We start from the raw sequence: 26,415 nt of genomic DNA, 5'->3' as shown, positions 1-26,415 counted from the left end.
TCCATCTCTTAATTCATTTTTTTAGAAACTTTTTTGTTTTAATATTTTTATGAAACACCATTGCAAAATACTTACAATCCTCTGGCACTGGGACTGGGACCGGAAATAAGGGATGGAGAAGAATAAAAAAAATAGAGAGACAAAAAACGAGGAAAGAGAAAAAGAGTGAGAAAGAGATAGAATTAGACTAAGGTAGAGAGATAGAGATAGACGCATCGGGGGAGGAAGAAGGAGAGGAAGCTAGAGAGAAAAGGAGTAATGGAAAAGAGGGAGAGGGAGAAAGGGACTCAGAGTGAGGAGAGAATTAAAGGATAGAGAAGTTAAGGTAGAACAACTTCTGTCGGTTCTACAAGCATGTAATAAAATCAATATACACTAAAGTTCAAGATCTTACGCAAAATTCGGGGAAACTCGATGTCGAAAAAATTACGTTCAAAAGTTTGTATAGAAGTAAATGCTCAACACAGCTGATGAAAAGTTGCCAAAAATCCGGTAATTTTTTTAGGGGATTGAGATCAACATTTGTTTTACTAAAATTAAGTCAGCTACAAAACTGCAAACTCAGATTAGTCTTAGCGAAAATTTCAAAATTTTACTGAATATACGTGTACCGAATTCGAATTTTCCCCAATTTTGCGTAAAATCTTGAACATTAGTGTATATTGATTTTATTACATATTTGTACATGTATTTATAATAATAAAAATAGCGAAAACTATTTTTACTAAGTAAAAACTGCAAAGTGCTTGTGCTAATATTTTTTCCCGTGACTGTATTCACGCGAAAGTATGCCAATATTCTACTTTTTTCTTTTTTGAAATTTCCATATATTAGTTCTCATATCTACCCAAGTAAAAATTTAGCCCCACGATAAGTTTGAAATTTAAATAAAAATTTGCCATTTTCGAGCTCGTAAAATAATCAACTTTAGTCAAAAATAAAATAAAACACAATTAGAATGGTTAATGAATACAGCAAAATTTTGTGACAAGCAGAAATTGAAACGAGCAACAACATTTAAGCGCATTAAAAACGTATAAATGTATACGTGTGTAGTATATTTTAGTAAAAGCTGTATATGTATGTACACTAGGGTGGCGCTAATTTGCGTGGTGAAAAAATAGCTAGTTCACCAGATCGGAAAAAAACCAGCAACCTACTTGGCTTCTGATGAAAAAGCCCGCAATCAATTCAATGGCTCAATGATCAATCAATGCCAAAATGATAAATGTCAGGCACAATTCCAGATCCAAATATCGACTGGGACCATCATATTTAGCTTCAGGAGCACACAAATATATGTACTCATGAGCATGAAACATTGACTTATGATTATTATTAAAAAAAAATTTATTTTTGTTTGAAAATTTAAAAAAAAAAAATGTATTACATTTTTGAGTTCGCGCAACGCCTTCAGTTTCAAAATTTCAAATCACAATTAAATTGGGTCTCTGATTAAAAGTGCATAAAAAAAAGTGCATATTCAAACCAAATATTTTGTTCAGAATCGAAATGGGCGTATTGTCTTGACGGCTTTGAAAAAGTCAATTAGTATATTTTCTGTTTAAATTTTAATAATTAAGTTTTACACCTTATTTAAGAGAATCTGAGAAATCAATAAATGAATTCAAATGTTAAAAGTTAAACATTTTAGTATTATAAAGTGTAAACTTACCTTTCAAACTGCTTGAAGTAGCGATGCAATAGGCAGATGGATAGTTTTATGGGTTATTTAATTTGAGTAACTTCCTTTTTTAGTTAAAATATTTTAAAAAAATTCTGCTCCCACGTACATTTTTTTCTTACACTAACACTTTTAAGTAATTTTTTTTTCATATATATATTACACGAACAATATCTTTTAATATTCTCGCTTTTCTTGCCCCAAAGTTTTTCGGCAATTGCTTAAGTAATCAACTTCATATCTAAATATTGCTTTTATTTATTGCAGTATTTGTTTTTTTATTAATGTAACTTTTTTTATGTACAAAAATTTTATATTTTTTTAACTATGAATATCTACACAAACACACACAGAAAAACTCATTAAGCGATAGTAAGAGCCATAGTCATAAACCACTTAAAGCAGACTTCGAATTTATCACAAAAGATGAAGTTTTATAAATTTATCTGAAATGAAATAAGTAAAAAAAAAATGAAATATTATTTAATAAATTTTAGTATAATTAATTATGAGCATATCTTAATTATGATTAATGTATAGAAAAATTTAACGCAAAACAACATTAGTCAATCACATAAAAATGAGAACAAAGCCGCTTGGTCAAAGCACTCGACTGCAAAAAAAAAAAAAAAATAGAAGCAACAAATAAACATAGTAATGACAACCGAAAAATCAACAAAAGTAGAGGAAGAGCTATAGGTATGTGCCAAAATGTGTTGGTGGAAAAATTGTTGTTTGGTTGCTGTTGCCACCTAGCAACAAGTAGACCAAAACAAGAAGAACAACCCGGCCCGGCATTTGACCATAAACACAACGTACGGCACAGACCAGCTGTTCGTTGAACTGTTTCAAGCAGCAATGCTCGAAATGTATTTATTATACACAAAGAAATTAAGAAAACTATTTGTGAACAGATGTAATAAGAAAAGATGTGCTTATGTACATAATGTAGTGCCTAAAACCTTTGGTACAGTGTCGAGTGAAATACGCTATCACTTGGAGACATTTTTGTCCATTCCCAGTGGTCCTCAATGCACGATTTGCTTGCATTGCTGAACCTAAGTAGGAGTGAAAGATCCAATTTCGCAACCTCTGCCAGACTGTTGGCTGTTGCAGCTACCGTTCGGAGTCAGCAAAAACATGTAGGCACCGTTTCGCCAATTTGTAGAAAAATTTAGGAAGAGCACGACGCCAATTGGAAGAGGAACTAAACTGCAAAAAGTAATTTTTGTAACTTGTTAACGGAAAGTTTTCGGCTTTTTATCGAAAAGTCCCCGATTATTTATAGAAAACGCTGTTGTCAAATAAGATTAAATTTGCTATCGAAAAGTTATCGAAGAGTTAGGAAATTGTTATCGAAAAGAACGATTTGTTGTCGAAATCTTAGCGATTTTTTACCGGATCGCTTTCATAAAAAATTGCCGTTTTGTTATCGGAAAGCTATTGTTACACGATCGGGGTGTTACCAATTTGTTATCGAAAATATCAGTTTTTTATTAAAGAATTATCGATTATGTAATATCTTAATAATCTAAACTTCTTCTATATTTTCCAAGTGTTTATAAGAACTAACAAAATTTTTCACAACACTTTGGTTTGGCTTTGTCTATATGAACACCCAAAAGGTAAATTATTTGCTAAAACACGTGTTTCCTCAATTTAACGCTGGCTAACTTAATATACATATGTGACCCGGCCTATGAAAAGGTGGCTTATGACTCAAAAAAGAAATTGCGAGAAACAGCTGTTAAAGATAAACAATGCATTTATTCAGCTTCTTAGTAGTTTTCTTTTTTTTTTTTTGAGTCATAAGCCACCTTTTCATAGGCCGGGTCACATATGTATAATGCACCCATTTTTTGTATTTATGTAAATATACACTGTCACAGTGCACTGCAGTGGTGCAAATGTCAAAACACATGGGAGAAAAACTTTTTTTAGATATTTTTTGGCGAGATGCTCTAAAGATGCAAAAAGTATTTCAAGACAATTAATACCAGACAGTTTTTCCAAAAAAAAAAACCACTTTTGTAAAAAAAAAGTTTGCAAAAGATTCAGATTAAAAATTACAATAATTTCTTTTTACCAGTAAGCATTTTTGTTCATTGTTTGGGATAGTCCTGTACGTAAGCATAAGATGTAAGTGTAAGCGCAAGCATAGTCTTTATAAATGGTATTTTATATGGGGGATATATGGGGTACTTTAAAATGTGTATGCGTAGGCTTAACGTAAGGTATTGTTATGATGTATGGAGTAATACAAAATGAGAGCGTTAGGGGAGACTGTAGCGTTATGTGGAACACGGTACGTGATTGACTTGATATCAGTTAATCGATTAGCAACTCAGTGAAAATACGTCACCCACGTTTTAATTAAAGATTCTGAGCATATACAAAATTTGTATGCATGCACGTGTTCGAAGAGCACTACTATTTTGTTGAAAATAAATTAACAGAGATATGATGGAAAACATGAACAAATGCGTAATTTTTATTACTGATACGCAAGGTGTTAACAAAACAAAGCAAGTGGTTAGTTATTCAAGTTGTAGTTGAAATAAAATATAATAAACCAAAATAAAAATAGAATAAAAAAGAATTATAAAATAAAATACACTAAAGTTCAATAAAATAAAGTTGAAATAAAACAAAATAATATTAAATTAGGTGTGACGACACCCATTTTACAAAGTTTTTTCCAAAGTTATGTTTTGCGCCAATAAACCAATTCAATTACCATGTTTCATCCCTTTTTTCATATTTGGTATAGAATTATGGCATTTTTTTAATTTTTCGTAATTTTCGATATCGAAAAAGTGGGCGTGGATTTCTACCATTTTTTATACCAGGATAAGGTGAAATCAGATAAATACGTGGACTAAGTGTAGTAAAGATATATCGATTTTTGCTCAAGTTATCGTGTTAAGGGCCGAGCGGAAGGACAGACGGTCGACTGTGTATAAAAGGTGGACGTGGCTTCAAACCGATTTCGCCCATTTTCAGAGAAAACAGTTATCGTCACAGAATATATGCCCCTACCAAATTTCGCAAGGATTGGTAAATTTGCGTTGGACTTATGGGATTAAAAGTATTCTAGACAAATTAAATGAAAAAGGGCGGAGCCATGACCATTTTGAAATTTTGCGATAATTCATTACCAAAGACGGATAAAGCGATGAAACTTGGTAGGTGATTTGAACTTATGACGCAAAATAGAAAATTAATAAAATTTTGGACAAAGGACGTGGCACCGCCCACTTTTAAAAGAAGGTAATTTAAAAGTTTTGCAAGCTGTAATTTGGCAGTCATTGAAGATATCATGATGAAATTTAGCAGGAACATTACTCCTATTACTATATGTATGCTTAATAAAAATTAGCAAAATCAGATAAAGAACACGCTCACTTATAACAAAAATTTTTTTAAGTCAAATTTTAACAAAAAATTTAATATCTTTACAATATATAAGTCAGTTATGTCAACATTCAATTCCAGTAACGATATGGTGCAACAAAATACAAAAATAAACAAAATTTCAAAATGGGCGTGGCTCCGCCCTTTTTCATTTAATTTGTCTAGGATGCTTTTAATGCCATAAGTCAAACAAACATTTACCAATCCTTGTGAAATCTGGTAGGGGCCTAGATTCCAGGACGATAACTGTTTTCTCTGAAAAAGGGAGAAATCGGTTGAAGCCACGCCCAGTTTTTATTCACAGTCGACCGCTTGTCCTTCCGCTCGGCCCTTAACACGATAACTTGAGCAAAAATCGATATATCTTTACTAAACTTAGTTCACGTACTTATCTGAACTCACTTTGTATTTGTATAAAAAAATGGCCGAAATCCGACAGTGACCACGCCCACTTTTTCGATATCGTAAATTTCGAAAAATAAAAAAATGCCATAATTCTATACCAAATATGAAAAAAGGGATGAAACATGGTAATTGGATTGGTTTATTGACGCAAAATATAAATTTTGAAAAAAAGCTTTGTAAAATGTGTGTGACACCTACCATATTAAATAGAAGAAAATGAAAAAGTTCTGCAGGGCGAAATCAAAAGCTCTTGGAATCTTGGCAGTAATACTGTTCGTGGTATTCATACATAGATAAATTAGCGATACCCGACAGATGATGTTCTGGGTCACCCTGGTCCACATTTTGGTCGATATCTCGAAAAGGCGTCCACCTATAGAACTAAGGCCACTCCCTTTTAAAATACTCATTAACACCTCTCATTTGATACCCATATCATACAAAGAAATCGTAGAGTCACCCCTGGTCCACCTTTATGGCGATATCTCGAAAAGGACTAACTAAGCCCACGCCCTTTTAAAATACTCAGTAACAGCTTTCAAACAAATTCTAGAGTCAGCCCTGGTCCACCTTTATGGCGATATCCCTAAATGGCGTCCACCTATAGAACTATGGCCAACTCCCTTTTAAAATACTATTTAACACTTTCCATTTGATACGCATGTCATACATCACATTCCAGGGTTACCCTAGGTTCATTTTCCTACATGGTGATTTTCCCTTATTTTGTCTCCATAGCTCTCAGCTGAGTATGTAATGTTCGGTTTCACCCGAACTTAGCCTTCCTTACTTGTTTTAATTGTAATCGAAGTTTTTTTGGGTTTTATCGATAATTTATCGATTACTTATCGAAACGCTGTTGTCAAATAGTTTTAAATTTGCTATCGAATAGTTATCGAAGAGTTTAAAATTTTTATCGAAAAGAACGATTTCTTAGCGATTTTTATCGGATCGCTTTCATAAAAAAATTGTTTTGTTATTGGAAAGCTATTGTTTCACTAGCGGGGTGTTACCAATTTGTTATCGAAACGATACAGTTTGTTATTAAAGAATTGTCGTTTATGTAATATTTTAATAATCTAAACTTCTTCTATACATAGGACCGATTTCACCAAATCGACTTAGGCTAAAAATTAGTTAACTATAGTTAAGTCGAGTTGGTGAAATCGGCCCATACAGTTTCCCAAGTTTTTATAAGAAACTAGCAGACCCGGCAGACATTGTTCTGCCCTAAATTTGGTCTACCTGCATACATTTTAATAACCATTTTCCGTCTGACTCTGCCCTACCCCTCCACACTTTTTCCTAATCTTTTTATTCACTCCTCCCTCCGTAGTTTTCGCTTCATCTATCACCTCCTTCGTCTCATTCTATCCCTTTCTCAGTGTCCTTCTCTCTTTTTTCTTCTCTGAATTTTTTCTCATTCTTCTTCATCTCTTATTGCCAGTCCCAGAGGGTGGTATGTATTTTGTTCAAGTCCCACTCCGAGTCTCAGTCTCAGTCCCAGTCCCAGGCAATCTCTTATTGCCAGTCCCAGAGGGTGGTATGTATTTTGTTCAAGTCCCATTCCGATTCTCAGTCCCAGTCCCACTCCGAGTCTCAGTCTCAGTATGGTGCATTATTAATTCTTGTCTTTATTTCGGCTTCGGATGCATATTTATCAGTTTTGCCAGGTTGTTGTGACTAAATCGAATATCACAATGAACTTTAGAGCTCTCAGCAACAGCTTTCATTTGATATCCTAATACACACAAATTCTAGGGGTATCCGGGTCCATGTTTTGGCCTATATCTCGAGGCCCTAGTCACTCAGCGGTGTAAAACTTACTCTGTATTATAGCACTCCTCAACAGCTTCAATTTGATACCCACAATGTAAAAACATTGTTTAGGCGTTCACGGGCGCAAGTTTGGCCTATATCTCCAGACCCTAGTCACCCAGGGGTATGAAAATTATCCTCTAATAAAACACTCATCAACAGCTTTCATTTGTTATCCATATTGTATAAACACATTCTAGGGGTACCCGGGTCCACGTTTTGGGCTATATCTCGAGACCTTAGCCTACCAGATGTATGAAAATTATCTCGTACTATAGCACTCATCAGCAGTTTTCATTTGATATCCATATGGTATAAACACATTCTAGGGGTACCCGGGTAAACGCTTTGGGCTATATCTGGAGACCCTAGCCTCCCAGTTGTATGAAAATTATCCTGTACTATAGCACTCATCAACAGCTTTCATTTGATATCCATACTGTATAAACACATTCTAGGGGTACCCGGGTCCACGTTTTGGGCTATGTCTCGAGACCTAGGCTCCAAGTTGTATGAAAATTATCCTGTACTATAGCACTCATCAACAGCTTTCATTTGATATACATATTGTATAAACACATTCTAGGGGTACCCGGGTCCACGTTTTGATCTCAAGACCCTAGGCACGTAGCGAAAAAAAGGTAGACGTTGGCCGATTCTCAGACCTACCCAATATGCTCACAAAATTTCATGAGAATCGGTTCAGCCGTTTCGGAGGAGTTAAGCCTCTAACACCGTGACACAAGAATTTTATATATTAGACTAGCAGACCCGGCAGATGTTGCTCTGCCCTAAATTTGGCCTATCTGCATACACTTTAATAAGCTTTTTCCGTCTAAATCTGCCCTACCCCTCTATACTTATTCCTAATCTTTTTGTTCACTCCTCCCTCCGTCTTTTTCGCTTCATCTCCATCTTCGTCTCATTCTATCTCTTTCTCAGTCTCCTTCTCTCAAGTTTTTCTCCTTCTTCTTCATCTCTTATTGCCAGTCCCAGAGACGTATGTAAATAGGTACATGTGGGCATTATTAATTCTTGTCTTTATTTCGGCTTCGCATGCATATTTATCAGTTTTGCCAGGTTGATGCGACTAAATCGAATATCACAATGAACTTTAGAGCTCTCAGCAACAGCTTTCATTTGATATCCCAATACACACACATTCTAGGGGTATCCGGGTCCATGTTTTGGCCTATATCTCGAGACCGTAGTCACCCAGCGGTGTAAAACTTACTCTGTACTTAAGCATACATCAACAGCTTCAATTTGATACCCATAATGTAAAAACACATTCTAGGTGTATCCGGGTCCACGCTTTGGGCTATATCTCGAGACCCTAGCCTCCCAGTTGTATGCAAATTATCCTGTACTATGGCACTCATCAACAGCTTTCATTTGATATCAATATTGTATAAACACATTCTAGGGGTACCCGGTCCACGTTTTGGGCTATATCTCGAGACTCTAGCCTCCCAGTTGTATAAAAATTATCCTGTACTATAGCACCCATCAACAGCTTTCATTTGATATCCATACTGTATAAACACATTCTAGGGGTACCCGGGTCTACGTTTTGGGATATATCTCGAGACGCTAACCTCCCCAGGTGTATGAAAATTATCCTGTACTATAGCACTCATCAACAGTTTTCATTTGATATCCATATTGTATAAACACATTCTAGGGGTACTCGGGTCCATGTTTTGGGCTATATCTCGAGACCCTAGCCTCCTAGTTGTATGAAAATTATTCTGTACTATAGCACTCATCAACAGCTTTCACTTGATATCCATATTGTATAAACACATTCTAGGGGTACCCGAGTCCACGTTTTGGGCTCTATCTCGAGACGCTAGCCTCCCTGGTGTATTAAAATTATCCTGTACTATAGCACTCATCAACAGTTTTCATTTGATATCCATATTGTATAAACACGTTCTAAGGGTACCCGAGTCCATGTTTTGGGCTATATCTCGAGACCCTAGCCTCCCAGTTGTATGAAAAATATCCTGCACTATAACACCCATCAACAGCTTTCATTTGATATCCATATTGTATAAACACATTCTAGGGGTACCCGGGTCCACGTTTTGATCTCAAGACCCTAGACACGTAGCGAAAAAAAGGTAGACGTTGGCCGATTCTCAGACCCATCCAATATGCTCACAAAATTTCATGAGAATCGGTTCAGCCGTTTCGGAGGAGTTCAGCCTCTAAAACCGTGACAGAAGAATTTTATATATTAGATAACAAAATTTTTCCAGACACTACTTTTTTATGGCTTTGTCTATACGAACACCCAAAAGATAAATTATTTGCTAAAACTAGTGTTTCCTCAATTTAACGATGGCTAACTTAATATATGTATAATGTGCCCATTTTTTTATTTATTTAAATAGACACTGCCACAGTGGTGTAAATGTCAAAACACATGGGAGAAATTTTTTTATTAGATATTTTTTGGAGAGATGCTGTAAAAAAGTATTTCAAGGATACTTTTGTAAAAAAAAAGTTTGCAAAAGATTTGAATTAAAAATTACAATAATTTCTTTTTACCAGTAAACATTTTTGTTCATTGTTTGGGATAGTCCTGTACGTAAGCATAAGATGTAAGTGTAAGCTTATTTTATATGGAGGATATATGGGGTACTTTAAAATGTGTAGGCGTAGGCGTAACGTAAGGTATTGTTATGATGTTTGGAGTAATACAAAATGAGAGCGTTAGGGGACACTGTAGCGTTATGTGGGAACACGGTACTTGGTTGACTTCATATCAAGTAAATCGATTAGCAACTCAGTGCAAATACGTCACCTACGTTTTAATTAAAGCTTCTGAGCAAATGCAAAATTGTTATGCATGCACGTGCTCGAAGAGATGTATGCACTACTATTTTGTTGAAAATAAATTAACAGAGATATGATGGAAAACATGAACAAATGCGTAATTTTTATTACTGATACGCAAAATGTTAACAAAGCAAAACAAGTGGTTAGTTATTCAAGTTGTAGTTGAAATAAAATATAATAAAACAAAATAAAAATAGAATAAAAAGAATTATAAAATAAAATAAAATAAAATAAAATACACTAAAGTTCAATAAAATAAAGTTGAAATAAAATAATATAAAATAAACAAGAAATAAACAAAATAATATTTAAGTAAAAAACAATAGCATAAAATCAAATAGACAAAACAAAATAAAACAATATAAAATAAAACGTAGTTAAACAAATTACAATAAAATAGCATAACGTAAAATAAAATAAAAAATTAAAACATATTTGAATTATATTAAATTAATAAAAATTTAGTAAAACTAAATTAAATTAAATATAATTAAATAAAATAAAAAAAATATATATCACAAAATTAGTTATTCAAGTTGTAGTTGAAATAAAAAGAGTTGTAAAATGAAATAAAATAAAAAAGGTAAAATAAAGTAAAAAAAGGTAAAATAAAATAAAATAAAACAAAATAAAATAAACAAAAATGAATAAACAAGAAAAAAACAAAATAAAAATAAAATAAAACAAGTAAGGAAGGCTAAGTTCGGGTGTAGCCGAACATTACATACTCAGCTGAGAGCTTTGGGGACAAAATATGGGAAAATCACCATGTAGGAAAATGAACCTAGAGAAACCCTGGTATGACATGGGTATCAAACGGAAAGTATTAAAGAGTATTTTAAAATGGAGTGGGCCATAGTTCTATAGGTGGACGCCATTTCGGGATATCGCCATAAAGGTGGACTAGGGGTGACTCTAGAATGTGCTTGTACGATATAGGAATCAAATGAAAGGCGTTAATGAGTGTTTGAAAAGGGAGTGTGCCTTAGTTCTATAGGTGGATGCCTTTTTGAGATATCGCCATAAAGGTGGACCAGGGGTGACTCTAGAATTTGTTTTTACGTTATGGGTATCAAATGAAAGGTGCTAATGAGTATTTTTAAAGGGAGTAAGCCTTAGTTTTATAGGTGGATGCCTTTTCGAGATATCGCCTCAAAGGTGGACCAGGGGTGACTTTAGAATGTATTTGTACGATATGGGTATCAAATTAAAGGTATAAATGAGGGGTTTAAAAGGGAGTGGCCCTTAGTTGTATATATGAAGGCGTTTTCGAGATATCGACCAAAATGTGGACCAGGGTGACCCAGAACTTACTATGTCGGGTACCGCCAATTTATTCACATATGTAATACCACTGACAGTATTCCTGCCAAGATTCCAAGGGCTTTTGATTTCGCCCTGCAGAACTTTTGCATTTTCTTCTACTTAATATGGCAGGTGTAACACCCATTTTACAAAGTTTTTTCTAAAGTTATATTTTGCGTCAATAAACCAATCAAATTACCATGCTTCATCCCTTTTTTCGTATTTGGTATAGAATTATGGAATTTTTTTCATTTTTTGTAACTTTCGATATCGAAAAAGTGGGCGTGGTCATAGTCGGATTTCTGCCATTTTTTATACCAAGATAAAGTGAGCTCAGATAAGTAGCTGAACTAAGTTTAGTAAAGATATATCGATTTTTGCTCAAGTTATCGTGTTATCGACCGAGCGGAAAGAAAGGCAGTTGACTGTGTATAAAAACTGGGCGTGGCTTCAACCGATTCCGCCCACACACAGAAAACAGTTATCGTCATAGAACTTATGCCCCTACCAAATTTCACAAGGATTGGTAAATTTTTGTTCGACTTATGGCATTAAAAGTATTCTAGACGAATTAAATGAAAAAGGGCGGAGTCACGCCCATTTTGAAAATTTCTTTTATTTTTGTTGCACCATATCATTACTGGAGTTGAATGTTGACATAATTTACCTATATAATGTAAAGATATTCCATTTTTTGTTAAAACTTGAATTTAAAAAAAATTTTTTTTTAAAGTGGGCGTGTTCGTAAACCGATTTTGCTAATTTTTATTAAGCACACATATAGTAATAGGAGTAACGTGCCTGCCAAATTTCAGCTTGCAAAACTTTTAAATTACCTTCTTTTAAAAGTGGGCGGTGCCACCCCAATTGCCCAAAATTTTTCTAGTTTTCTATTTTGCGTCATAAGGTCAACGCACCTAACAAGTTTCATCGCTTTATCCGTCTTTGGTAATGAATTATCGCACTTTTTCCGTTTTTCGAAATTTTCGATATCGAAAAAGTGGGCGTGGTTGTAGTCCGATTTCGTTCTACATACCAAATTTCATCAAGATACCTCAAAATTCACTGAAGGTATCGTGTTTACGGACGGACGGACGGACGGACATGGCTAAATGAATTTCTTTTTTCGCCCAGATCATTTTGATATATAGAATTCTATATCTATCTCGATTAGTTTATGCCGTTACGGATTACCGTTATGCGAACAAAGTTAATATACTCTGTGAACTCTGTGAATAAATTAAAATTAAATAAAAAATTAAAACATAATGAAATTATATTAAACTAATAAAAATTTAATTAAACTAAATTAAATTAAATAAAACAAAATTAAATATAATTAAATAAATTAAAAAAATATAAAGAAATTTAATTTAATTAATTTAGATCAAAATAAATTTAATATAATTAAATTAACTAACTTTAATTAAATTAAACTAAATTAGAATATAATTAAATTACATTAAATTAATATTTTGTTGTTAGGCTATTTGACCCATTGTGGTTCCAGTAGGAAATAAAAAGATGGTGACTATTCCACTGTTGCGGCCCTACGTTTCGCTAGCCGCCCTAGCTTCTTCAGGGGCGAAGTCTATTTATTTTCAACAATAAAACATAAGAAATAATTACATTAGTTTTCGGTCACAATTTTGAAATTATTTACATCAACAACAATAAGGTGTCACAAAACAACAATTTTAGCTAAGCTAATACTAATTAAGGTAAAAAAAGGAGGCACATACATATATACACGTAAACAAAAATTAACATCAATTAAACCGAACTAAACTAAATTAAGAAAAAATTTATCATAACAATAATAATGATAAAAAATTAAAGTTAGGCCTTGAGCTCGATTCGAACCCGCGATATTACAAATCAGTAGGCCGATATAACAACAAAAATTGTTAAATTAAATCAAGCTAAATTAAATAAAATAAAAGCGATAATATAAAATAAAATAAAATAAAATACAATAAGATACACAAATTTTTGTATGAAGGAAAATAAAATAAAACAAAACAAACTAAAATTAAACTAAATTAAAAATAAATGAAATAAAATAAAAAAAATAAGTTAAAATAAAATGAAATAAAATAAAATAAAGTAATATAAAATATAATGAAAGAAAAAAAAATAGCGTTAAATAACATAAAATAAAAAAATTAACTATAATGAAATAAACTTCAAAGGAACTAAAATAAAATAAAAACAAAATAATTAAATTAAATCGATAAGTTATCGATTTGCTATCGATGCAACAACGAAACGTTTTCGATTTATTATTAAAAAGTTATCGACAGGTTACCAAAAGGATATTAATAAATATAGGCTTGTTATCAAAATGTTACCAATTTTTTACCAATTTTTATGGGCGTGTTATCGATTTGTTATCGAAATTTTATTGATTTTTATCGAAAATTTATCCAATTTTTATCGAAAAGTTATCGATAAAACAATTATAAAATCGATGAAACACATCGTCAAAAACTCGATAAAAAACCAATAGGTAAACGATGTCAAGCTGATACCACATCGAATGCAAACTGATAAAAAATCGAAGACACAATGATAACAATCCGCTGTCTATAATAAACCGATAATAAAACAGTTAATTGTTGGCTTCGGTTGTTACCGACAGGAAGCCGAGGAAGCACTTCTCAAAGAGCCTCAAACTATTTGTTTCTGGTAATGTTACCTCTGTTAGGGCTTGTCATCATCACCATTCATCATTAATTGGGGTAATCGCGATTTTGGCCGTTTCCTACCAATTTTTCGATAACTGACGCCAATTGGGTGCGACATGGGAGCACAAGTGTTTCTCCAACTGCCTCTCCCAACTCTGTGGAGGTCTCTCCCTTCCACTGCTTCCAAACTGCGGTGTCGACTCAAGTATTTGATTTCTAGCCTCGGGGTATACACCTTGGAGAAAACACCAATCCATCATTTTGGCAGCATTTTCAACAAAGCGGCCAAACTTACGCAACGCTATGACAAGGTCGTCGGCTTGGCCAGATATGGGCGCCATATCTCAAGAATATCTGAGCTTATCGTTACATTCTTCAAACTATGTACTAAAAACTAGTATCTTGCGGTCAAAGTATTTTAGATTTAGATCAGTTTGCAAGCAAACAGGAAGAAATTAATTGGAATAACTTTTGAAAAAGAACACCCTACTTTTAAGTTTCTGAACTTGAATTACAATTTTATAAACTTGAGTTGTAACTTTCTGAACTTTAATTGAAATTTTCTGAATTTAAACTGTAAACTCCTGAATTTAAATTAGAATTTCTGAACTTGGGTTGTCATTTTCTGAACTTGAATTGCAATTTTCTGAATTTAAATTGCAAATTTCTAAATTTAAATTGCAACTTCTGTACTTGAAATGTAATTATATGAACTTGAATTGGAAATTCTGAACTTGAGTTGTGATTTTCTGAAATTGAATTCTAATTTTCTTAGCTTGAGTTATAAATTTCTGAATTTAAACTGGAAAATGTGTAGTTAATTTAAAAAGATTAGATTAACAGGCGTACACCTTGTGTTTACACATTGAACTTCACGAGTACTTGGTACTACCGATATTTTTTTATGTAAGTGCTCAAGTCTAACTTCAGTTGACCACAATAACCAGTAATGACCCTGAAATCAACCTGGCTTTGGTTATGCATCTCTAAGCGCTGAAGTTGACTACCAATTACTTATGTTTTAATATTTTTATATTTATTTATTTTTTATTTTTTGCATGTCATTATTTTATTTATTCTTGACGCGTACAAGCCTCGTGTTACTCCTCGTTAAGCACCATCAAATTACCGTTTGCTTGTACCTGCCACCGAAACCAGTGCGTATGATTTTTAATTTTTTTTTTTTTTTGAAAATATATAATTTGTTATTTACGCTGTCAATGAATTAAATTAAAGTAGAGTAGGTAAATAAAAAAGAAATACGGAAATAGATGAAGAAAAACACCGATAAAAATAAGGTACTTTGAACATCAATCAAAACGAAATTAAAAACGCGCTGACGTTTTAATTGCTGGTATGACATGGACAAATTAATTTAATGTCCTCAATTCATATTTTTTTATTTATCGCCCTAGAGTAATTTTTAAAATGTTTAACTAGCATATAAAATATATAAATTTTTTGAAGGTTGTTGCACCACTTCCTATTGACCTCTCTTTTTAATAATTTAATTGCTGATTTAAATAAACAAATATTTTTGTTGGACTTTGTAGCAAAGTATTGGCTGTGTGTATTAAATTTGCTGCAGCCTATTAATGTGACCCACCCTACTGAGTTATAATTACTAAGAGACAAATTACGTAACACTTAATGTCAAATTTTCCTTATTATAAACTTTAAGGCATATATTTCGCCTGTATCACTGTCACTAGTTTGTCACAGCTACTGAAAGATCACAAAAAGTTTCAGCAACAGCTTGGTAGGAACAACCGTGACTGACGAACTATGATAGCGTCTTCTTCCCGTTCTCAATCACGCTTACCAATAATCAGCACGCACAGAGTCAAACAAAGCTCTCAACAAAGGAACAATTTGCTGATATAATATGAACCTGTGAGCAATGTATTTAAACCAATGATCACTAAAACTGAAACTGCGATTGTGTTGGTAAAAGTACTTTAATCATAGTCTAGTGGTTTAGTCGTTGATTAACGAGCAACGAGTGAAGACATACGCACCCATATTTGTTAAAACCCAAAGAATATTTCGTAAAGATGTTATAAACATTACGACGCTTGCCCAGCTACTTCTAAACAAAAGAGAATATGTGTAATGTGAGCCTGAATAATTATTTAACTAGCGGACGACAACTGATTTAAATTGCGACTGAGTAACAGTAGAGGACGCAGAAAATGATGCGGAGGCGGCTTTGTTAGCAGTGGATATCCATTTTTAAAGCAATGGTCGCTGAAACAGTAATGTTATTCACATATCTGCTGTTAGTGAGGGCGTTTGAATAGGGTGTTCTGTAGGAATTTACTGCGACATCTAGTGCTACTTATATGCAACACAATCAGCAGGCAAATATAAAAAATTGATTACAATTATCGTGGTAATCTCTTTGAATCAGTCACAGTCACGGATAAAAGCTGCTGTGACTGAGAGGGTAAAATCACAGATCAAGTTGTGCCTCCCAAATCACGGGTTCGGTCAACAATACAGTTAAATATAAAAATGAGTTTTCACGTCGCACAGTGGCGCCTTTTGAGTTTTTTCTATGCAAAAATTATAACTTTTGAACCAATGAAGATATTTTAAAAATTTAAAATGCAAATGAAAGCTAGTTATTTGAAGTTTTATTGTGTCAAAGCTCAGAATGTTACAGATATAGGGTGCTTAAAAAATTCGTCAAACTCGAAAATTTTTAGAAAAATGCAAAAACAAAATGTTTTTATTAAAAAATAAAAAAAATAAAATGAGATTTGTCTTATAATGACGTATTTAAGCATTACTTCCCACTTATGATAAAAAACTACCAAAATCTATAGACGTATTGTTTCTTTTAAATGGCAATACTCTTATAAAACTCAAATGTCCGTTTTTGGTGCCACAATAACAAGGTGTTTCAAAATTCATCGTAATATTTTACGTTTTTTTTTAATTTGCAAGCCAAATATGTATTTTATTAATAACTAAAAGTTATTGAAAGCGGTTCAATGAAATTTTATTTGAGCTCAAGATTAAACAGCCAGGAAAAGGGGAGTGGCACTATCCATTTATGCTAATTAGTTTGATCTTAGTAACCGCTTTAGAAATTTGTACCAAACTCGATAGACGTATTGATTTCTATAAAAATTTAATACTCGTTTGAAGGCGAAATGCCTAAGGTTTAAAATAAATTTGATAAACTTTAGAGAAATGCAATAACGAAAAGTATATATTTATAAATTACTAAATTAATTAATTCTTTTATTTGAAATAAAAAATTAACTTGTACATAGATATCTTATTTTTCAATAAAGTAACAAAATTGATTAGTAAATCTCTTTTTCATTGTTGTGATAAGAAGTGAGAAACTTATTTTATCTTAACATAGTCATCGTCACTGGAACATATATCTAACAAAGCAACCATTTCTGAGCTATACGCATCTGTAAGATCTTTTTATGTTCTTACATACCTCATAGATGATATGACTGGATCAGAAGAGATAGCTAACATGTTGAAAATGTCTTAGTTTTGTCTAACTCGTGATACTTTGCAGGTGTCTAACTCGTGATACTTTGCAGGTGTTCATACATCTATATCTTTTGTAGTCCTTGTTCTTAGATTCTTGAGCTTCTTCAGACAATTCTCCTAATGGTAAGCACTGGTACTCTTTTAAATCTTTTCCATGTGCTAAAATTTTATGTACCGTTGGTGCAAGTTTCTTCCCAGGATACTTTTGATGCAGCAACTATGTAGTTTTAGATGCATATTCTCCAAATTTGGGTCCGTTAACTGGTTCATGGTAGTTTAAAATATTTAAATTACTCCCAATCTTTTCACAATATCTCTATCAACTCCTGTTATGCGAGCAGTCACTTTATCGTTTTCAAAAAATCTTCTTGAGGAGTTACCATCATTTGTATTTCCGTATCCATACTTTGGACAGTCAACTCTAAGGCCAATCTCTTTATAGAATGCATCCTGAATTATTTTTTTTTCTCCTGTTTTGACGGTAGCGCATTTGGTGGTGTGGGAATGCTGTTTTTGATCCTCATCAGTCGCACTGGACTTGCTACCGCAACTGCTTCTGTTATATGAGACTTCACGTTTTCTTCGCCTTTTTTTAAATTTATTTTATTTTGAAAGATGAGTCGTGGTCATAGCTTTTGTGGTATCAGACAGCTTCCTTTTCCTTGCGTAGGTAGAACACTCTTCTATGAGTTTTGCTGGTCTCCCTCTAGTTGGATTGGCTGACGTGCTAGGCGTTTCTTCGTCCAAAAAAGTTTTGTCAGCTAGCCACTTTTCATGCTTACTTAGAAATTTTGAATTGTTACGATAGACGTCCTTCCATTTTCTTTCTATCATAATGTATTGTAAACCAATTTTTTCTTCCAGGCCTTCCTTTTCTTTATTGCTTGTTTCACTCGCTAAGTACCGTCTTGACTTTGTAGATTTAAACACCGCAAATAGTTTCGAGTTTTCTAGATACATATTAGAATTGGCTTCGAGTGTATCTGACTAAATATTAAACTGTGAACTAATTTGAAAATACTATTCACTTTATTTAAGTAAACAGAATACTTAGTTCCTTAATCTCCAAAAGACGAATGATAATGTGCATTGTATGATGGATAGCTTTATATACCTACTCAAATTATTAAAATTAATTTCAGGTATACAATTCGTAACTAAAAAAACGTATGTTGTTAACAAGTTCCAATAACAAAAACGACTTTACGGCCATACTGAGTTATATATACCTGCTCAGGCGCGTATTTATGCCCAAGGTTGTTTAACTTTATTTGATGTAAAGAGTGAAGTTGCAGCTGGACGCAGGAAGACTTTATGAATTTAGGTAACTGAATATTTCACAAATAACTTCTGTTAATTTGACAGAGCACATATTTTAACATTTTTTTATTTTTTCCATCAAAGTTTTAAAAAGGGCCTAAAAATAGGCATTTCGAAAAACAGGTATATCCGTCAACTTTTAACAAAAAAAATTTTTTTTTTGTTTCAATCCTAAATTAAATTATCTTTAATAGCTATACAAGAAAACGACAACCGGCCGCCCTCTTTACTCACAAAACCATTTTAAATACAACGAAAAAGAAGAAAAATTTCAAATTTTTCCCAATGTTGAAAATTGGTCAACCTTGAGCGGCTCTACCTGGTAAACTATAATTTTCTGTGAAAAAACAGTTGTATATTCTTAATCCCAGGAAAATTCTCTATTAGAAGCATGTATTAGATTTAGCGAACGCTTTCATGGTTCCTTTGATTTTTGCCATGCTTTAACGGCAGAGGCGCCACTGTGCGTCGGTTGTGGAAAAACACGCTTTGGGTTAGATAGCTGAAACCTATGGGTTTTCGCTATGCGAATTGAACTTCGAAGCGTGGCGGGTGGGACTACGAAATGACTTGCCTATGTAAGTGAATGAATCCACTTTCCAACTAATGATTGTTTTTATTAGGTCAAAATGACTCACATCAAAACTGCCTCAAACTGTAAATCCGTTTCCATTTTGTGACACATAACTGACTCGAAGTCGATAAAGCAGTTTGTTATCAAAATCTTACTTGAAATTTTATGTTCATTTATTTCACAATTCGTTTAATTATTCCTCGTTCTTTCATATACTGTCAGGGAAGTCAGTTGGGAAACGAAAAAAAGTTGCCTACATATAGGCAATTGAAATTTGAATGTCAAATTTGGCATACCGTTAAGCAATTCTCCTTTTCACTTCTTGGTCAATTAAATTACCAGTTCGTGGCCAAAATGGACGGCGAATGCATTTGACGTTGATATGACCAAGTTTGTGGTCAAATTTGACCAAGTGAAAACCAAGCATAAGAATGAAATTGAAAGCTCTACACAACTTCATACTCACGAGGGGATATAAAAATATTTTAGTTAATGGAACTGAATGGCTAGATCTTTAGACTTTTACATTGTTCTCTATCTATTCACTTGTCTCACCTCTGTCTCACCTTCTTCTTTCTCCCTTCTGCGTTTACCCTATGGACACTTTTAGTGTATGTGAAGTCTTTATTGGCTGTACGGTCCACCCCTCTGCGATCTTCCTCCCTACCTTAATAGGATCACCTCCATTTCCCTATCCTTTTTATTCCTCCGTAAGTCTTCCACATTTTCCTTTCACTCCTCCTACTGTTGCTCTTATCTAAGTCTAAATCTAACTATTACAGTTAACCTTATGTAGCAATAAAGACACTCCAAGAAGGTTTTGGGTAGTGTTGTCTGTAGCTGGTCCTTTGTCGGATATAGATCGGGTACGTCTCGGTAATAAGCACCATTTAGATTAAAAAAATTTTATTAAATAAAGTAAAATAAAATGAAATAAAATAAAATAAAATGAAACGAACTCAAATAAAATAGAATAAAATAAAACCTAATCAAATAAAAGAATAGAGATAAAAATAAAAATAAAATAAAATAAAATAAAATAAAAGTAAGATAAAATAAAATAAATTGAAAAAACCAAATAAAATAAACTAAAATAAAATTATGTAAAAAAAGTAAAATAAAATGAAATGAACTCAAATAAAATAACATAAAACAAAATAAAATAAAAATCAAATATAAACATATATATATATATATATATATATACATATATAAATAAAAATAAAATAAAATAACATAAAATGAAATTAAATTGAATAAAAAAATTAAATCAAATACAATAAAATCATGTTAAATAAAATGAAATGAAGTCAAATAAAATTAAATAAAATAAAATAAAGTAAAATAAAATAAAATAAAATAAAGTGAATTAAAATAAAATAAAATAACATAAAATGAAATTAAGTTAAATAAAAAACAAAAAAAAGAAATAAATAAAATCATGTAAAATAAAATTAAATTAACTAAAATAAAATAAAATAAAATAAAATAAGGTAAAATATTATAACATAAGATTAAATAAGGTTAAATTTAAAAAATGAAATAAAATATAGTAAAATAAAGTAAGCTAAAATAAAATTAAATTAAGTGAACTAAAACAAATGAAAGGGAAGGGAAGGACAGAACAGGAAATCATAGAAAAGGAAAGGAAAGGAAGGGAGAGGAAAAGAAGATATACGAAATATATGAAATGTAAAGAAAAAGAAAGCCAAGAAAAAAAGGGGAAAATGGGAGCGAAAGAAATTAATAGAAAGCAAAGGCGCCGTTTGTAGTGGTTGAATTTCAACCACTGAGTGAACTCCAGTATTTATAAAATTTTATTTTACTTTTTGCTGCAGCCAAAGTAAAGCAACAACTATTCATCTGTTACCATGCCGAAAACTAAAATGTTTTTCTTTACTTTAAGTTCATAAACTTAACTACTTTGTTCGATAACAATAAAATATATTTTTTAAGTATTGCATAAGTCGGTCATTTGTAAGCTTTGTTTGTTGGCAGTTCAAGTAACCTATACTTATTGTAAAGTTTTTTTTATAACTTATATTATTTAATTTTATTTTTCTTTTAACTTTTATTTAAAAAAAAATTTTTTTACTTGTTTTATTTTTCTTCTAACTTTACATTTGCTCATATGCGCCTCCACATTGGCCTCGGTCATTTATATAGCCGAAACTCTGCACGTCTTTGCTATCTAGCACTTTTGTTTCACCAATTTAAGTAGACACATGTGTGTATGCATGTGTATATATAAGAAATACATGTTTATATATTTGTATATGTTCATTTGTCTGGAGATGCAAGCCTCCACACATGTCTGGATCACGCCTTGGAACGCAAAACTTGTTTGTTCTATTTTTTTTTTTCATTGCGTCAGCCAAAGTAGTAGTTTGAGTTGTTCCAGCCTACAATTTATTACAAACATACAAATACAAAATTTTAACTTTTTTATTTACATTCTTTCTAGTTTATTTCTTTAAATTGTTTGCCTTTTTTTTCTTGCTTATGCCACTTGTGCCTGTGTTCTCAACTCGGACTTGTTTCTAAGCAAACTCTGTTGGTCTGTCTGTACAGTGATGATGCTTTTGCTGGTTCTTTGTTTTTTTTTTTTTTTTTTGCTGTTGTTATGAAATGCTTAATACGATGACGTCGAAGCTCTTGTAACGGAAGAGTTGTACATTTTTTTTTGAAAGGTTATGCGATATTCGCTTTCCAGTTTAAATTACAAAAATCTTAGAATTAAAAGAAATATTTTGACTAAAAGAGAGAGAGAGAGAAGGTTGTGCAGTATTGTCTTAAAATTATTTCAAATGCTGTTGGTGTAGTAGCGATAAAGGCACTCCCCGAAGGTTTTGGGGAGTATTTTCGATATTATTGGTTCTTTACCGCATATAAATCCGGTACGTGCCGGTAACAAGCACCTTTTAGGTACTAGCCCCTCCATAAAACAGTATCTGCAAATTGCTATAACGCTTCGTGTATATGTTTCAGACCATTATTATTTGGAACCTGGGTGATATATACATAATTCTAAGCAATTTTGGAGAATTGAGCAGTGGCGCCGTCTCCTAAGCTATCCTACTACCCTTTAAATGTTTTTAAAAATCGTGATAACTCTAAGTCTATTTGTTCTAGACCAATAATATTTCGTATGTTAGTTATATAAAGCCAAGGGCCAAACAATTTTATAAATCGTCATTACTCTAAATCTATTATCCTCAGTTCAATATTTTTTTTATATGGGACAAATTCATCAAGGTCCAACGATTGCGTTCGGAATCGTTTCGTGGCTATTTCAAGATTATTTCAGGAACTATTGGATGCCGTTTCGCGCTTAATTGAAAAACCTTTTCAGGGATATTCCACCATGACTAGTTCAAGACGGTTCAGGGGTTAGGGTCGAAATCTTCTCGTGAAGGTTTTGTATCAGTTTTTTTGGATTGTTTTCGAAGCCATTTCGAGGCTATTATAGAAATATATCGAAAGAATTGCTGAGCAATATTTCCAAACTCTAGCCGCGTCATTTGGAGATTATTTTGGGAACTATTTTAAGACCATCTAGGAGGAGAAAATTGGCTCTCATCTTTTCAAACAATACAGTATATCCTTCCGCATATCCTTATATGGCTCATTGCGTATTTTTTTCGCCGGACTATTTGGCGACTGTGTCCGTTGTAATTTCGGAATATTTTCGGTACTGTTGGAAGATTATTTACTGAAGCGCCGTTTTTTTTTATCGATTGATCAGTCAACTGTTTAATGTGTGAACATTAGCAGTTTAGCAATTAAACCATATTTGACCTTTTCAAAATACCAAAAAGTCATTACAACATCAACGCCATTATTTGACTATGTTTTAACGGGGAAGAGGTGTCCAACAATATATATAAAAAAAGTAGCAACAACATTTAGTTGGACACTTGACAAATGTGAAAAGCGATTAGCGAAACCCCACATGAATGTGCAAAATGGAAGTTTACCCAAGAGAGGAAATGCAATACTTAGTCATGCATACAAATGTACGTACTTACGTAACAAATTTTATGAAAAAACTGTGATGAAATTAAAAAAAAATAAAATGGCAAAAAAAATGTACGTAGTTTTGTGAAGTAACTACCCCATCTAAATGTCGACCACGGTAAGCGTAGCAAGAACTATTAGTTGAGGATTTGTTTTTGAATGCAAAAATTTAACAGGCATTGGCAGAGTGCGCTTGCAACGTAAAGGAGCGTAGGTATGGTGACAGCTATGTCTCAAATAACCACACACATGATAAAACGATTTGTTAGCCGAAAAAATGAAGGGCAGTTGATTTACGACTCATACAATCACACTTGTCTTCTTGCTACAGGACTGAATTTGCATTCGCTCGGAGCTATGCTGTGCGTAATCTTTAAAACTTTATTGCATGCGTGAATTATATCCTGGGACACTCTTCATATGCTACTAAAAAACAGGTGTGATTGTATCTAAAGCTGTGCTGGCGTTATACACCTCTACTCTAATTAAAAATTTTGTCTGAAAGGGACTGTTACATCAGAAAAATTGTCTAGGACTTTAAAAACGATAACTCTTTGGGAGAGAACTATGACTGGTGCATTTTAAAATAGTATTTTTTTCAGGTCACTTATACTCAACGAAACAATTTGTGGTGAATTTTAGTAGTTTTGATTAATAAATGTTGGTCAACAATAACAGCAAGGCAAGCAGATGAAATAGAAAACAGCCACACATACATGTACACAGCTATAAGGAGCGCATATTACTCAGGCATATACACATACATATGTATATATAGAAGACAGTTAAATGAGATGCAGAGGTATGAGAGATATAAATATGCAACTAAACGAGAAGGCTGTGCGCGAGAAGTCATACCCAGCAGCACAAGCTAAGGAATAACCAGTCAGTTTGATTTTAATACGCTATAAGTGAAGTACGCAAATACGTTAAATTGTGAAGATCTACTACCATAGTAGTGCTGTTATTATATGGTAATTTATATACAGAACATTTGCGTTTATTTATTCGACAGTTCAGAGTTTCGAACACTATTAAAAAGGCAGTATTATCGAGCATTTACTGCAACTTGCTACAAAATTATAGTTTTGTTATATTTATAAAATGTGTAAGGCCTTCGGTACAGCTGAACATGGTGCCAGTCTTACTTAATTTTTTTTTCTTGGAACTTCAACACGTTTATTAACCATAAAGCCCTACGCTATTTTATGTTACTGAAAAAAAAATCATATATTTATATATCATTAATTAAGCGAAAAAGTTGTATGTATGTCTTAGACAAGGCCCTCATTAAAAAAAATTTTAAAATTAATTTTTGCTCGTATTAATGCAATTTATTACTTTTGCAAAAAAATTTTATACAATTACTTAGTAAAAAAGAGTTGTGGCTCGTGCGTGATTTTCTTAAATTTAAGTGAACTTTTGTGTTTCATTTCGACCTCCTCACCTTTGCTTACACATTGTGTAACATAGGTCACAATAAAATTTAACACTCTTCCTACACAAATATGTAAATCAAGCTTATCTGCATTTTTATATGTGTTGCGATTCATTTAAAAAGTTTACTCGCTTCCCCTCACAAGTTTTGCAATGATTTTCATTTAGATTGAAATAAATTATTTACTTGTTTGTTTCATGGTATGGTGGTTAGTTGCATATTTGCTTACGAAAAAGTTGGCATATTGTAATCACAAAAACATGCAATCTTTACATTCACAAATTTAAAAGTTTTGTGGCGAAGGTCTGTTATTGATAATTGCAGTGTAACCAACCACAAATTGCGAAAATGTTTTGTTTAGGAAAAGTATGTTGGTATTTGAAAGTCAAGAAATTTTACTCATGAATGTACGTGTTTGCTTAGCAGGTGAAAGTAAACACCTTGATTCGTCATAAATACATAATTATGCACTCTTTCGAAAAAAAGAGGTGAGTAGGAAGTACTCGTGAAGCTCTAGGAATCAATGTTTTTAATTTAACAAGAGCCCAGGGGTTACAAGTTAAAACATAACAGATGTAACTTTAACAAAAACAAATAGTTGGGGGTTCTTTGATAAGTGCTTCATCGGCTTCTTATCGGTAACAACCGATACCGACAAGTTATTGTTCACTATCGGTTCATTGCTATTACTTATTATAGCGAATTACTCCCGTGGAGCTTTGGATTTGTTATCGCTTGTCTTCTTATCGAATTTTTGACGATTGGTCGATTTTTTATTGAAGTTGTATCGATAAATTTTCGGTAACAAGTCGATACATTTTTGATAACAAAATCTGTAACACTTCAATAACAAAATTGGTAACACTTCGATAAATAATATATATAAGTATATATTGATATCCAAATCCATAAATATTCGATAACACTGTGATGAGAAATTGGTAACAAAAATTTTTATTAACTGCGGTTAACTTTTCGTTGACAAATCTATACCAATTTTATCAACTTTAATTTGATTTAGTTTAATTTTATTTAAATTTAAGTTTATTTCATTTTCATACTATTTTATTTTCTTATATTTTAATTATATTTTATTTTATTTTATTTTATTTTATTTTATTTTATTTTAATTTAATTCTATTTTATTTGATGTTGTTTTATTTTTCTCCATTTTTTTATAATATTTTTTTTAATGCTATATTATTTTGTTCTATTTTATTTAATTTAACTTTCGTTTATTTTATTTTAAATAAATTTTTTACCTGTTTTCATTCTACTTTATATAATATATTTTTTTTTTCAATTTGAATTAATTAATTTTATTTTAATTCTATTTTATTTTATTTTCTCTTTATTTTATTTTATTTCATTTTATTTTATTTTATTT

At 32.3% G+C, this 26,415-nt stretch overlaps 1 protein-coding gene across 13 annotated transcripts in view; it reads right to left on the bottom strand.

Moving 5' to 3' along the window:
- The window catches only part of B4, a 628,513-nt gene that overhangs the window by 553,388 nt on the left and 48,710 nt on the right, over nt 1–26,415 (bottom strand). For all 13 annotated transcript variants that reach the window (XM_067765289.1, XM_067765287.1, XM_067765288.1 and 10 more), the window contains one exon: nt 1,676–2,130. The gene's annotated coding sequence lies outside the window, so the exon portion shown is untranslated. The remainder of the gene's footprint in view (nt 1–1,675; nt 2,131–26,415) is intronic.

The sequence above is a fragment of the Eurosta solidaginis genome, chromosome 2 (genome assembly GCF_040869045.1).
Source record: "Eurosta solidaginis isolate ZX-2024a chromosome 2, ASM4086904v1, whole genome shotgun sequence".
NCBI classification, from domain to species: domain Eukaryota; kingdom Metazoa; phylum Arthropoda; class Insecta; order Diptera; family Tephritidae; genus Eurosta; species Eurosta solidaginis.
This window is presented reverse-complemented; position numbering and strand designations above follow the sequence as displayed.